This window comes from Schistocerca americana, chromosome X, assembly GCF_021461395.2.
Source record: "Schistocerca americana isolate TAMUIC-IGC-003095 chromosome X, iqSchAmer2.1, whole genome shotgun sequence".
NCBI lineage: Eukaryota > Metazoa > Arthropoda > Insecta > Orthoptera > Acrididae > Schistocerca > Schistocerca americana.
In genome coordinates, this window is record NC_060130.1 from 795,801,557 (window position 1) to 795,802,359 (window position 803).

General features: G+C 47.7%; 1 pseudogene; it reads right to left on the reverse strand.

The window, feature by feature from the left end:
• Positions 1–436: 436 nt before the first annotated feature.
• On the reverse strand, positions 437–554 carry LOC124557079 (annotated as a pseudogene).
• Positions 555–803: the final 249 nt, after the last annotated feature.

Consider the following 803-nt stretch of genomic DNA (forward strand, 5'->3'; position numbering starts at 1 on the left):
GTGAGCTAAAAAGCCGCACCACTGTCAATCTGAACGTGACTGTATCTAGTCACGTGACCCAGTTAGTTTCCGACATAGCCGACTCTACGTTCGCTTTGTTGAGTAACATTTTACGCAACAAATCAGAATGTCAAAGTGTTATTACGCTCTAAGATAAAAAAAGTGACACTCCACGAAGAATTATTCGAATGGGACGCAAATCAGTAGATCTGATGTACATGTACAGGCAAAATAAAAAGCACTCCGTCTTCAGGCTACAAGTGGCCCATCGGTACCATCCGACCGCCGTGTCATCCTCAGCTGAGGATGTGGATAGGATCGTGTGGTCAGCATACCGCTCTCCCGGTCGTTATGATGATTTTCTTGACCAGAGCCGCTACTATTCGGTCGAGTATCTCCGCAGTTGGCATCACGAGGCTGAGTGCACCCTGAAAAATGGCAACAGCTCGTGGCGGCCCGGATGGTCACCCATCCAAGTGCCGGCCACGCCCGACAGCGCTTAACTTCGGTGATCTGACGGAAACCGGTGTGTCCACTGCAGCAAGGCCGTTGCCCTACAGGCAAACTGATGATTACTATATCAGAAAAATTGGAAGATTTATTCAAGAGAAAGAGCTTCACAAGTTGAGCGATTCAATAACACTTTGGTCCATCTCTGGCCCTTGTGCCAACAGTTACTCGGCTTAGATGGTGTATGTCCTCTTGAGGGATATCGTGCCAAATTCTGTCCAATTGGCACGTTAAATAATCAAAATCCAGAGTAGGATGGAGGGCCCTGCCCATAATTCTCCAAACTTTCTCAA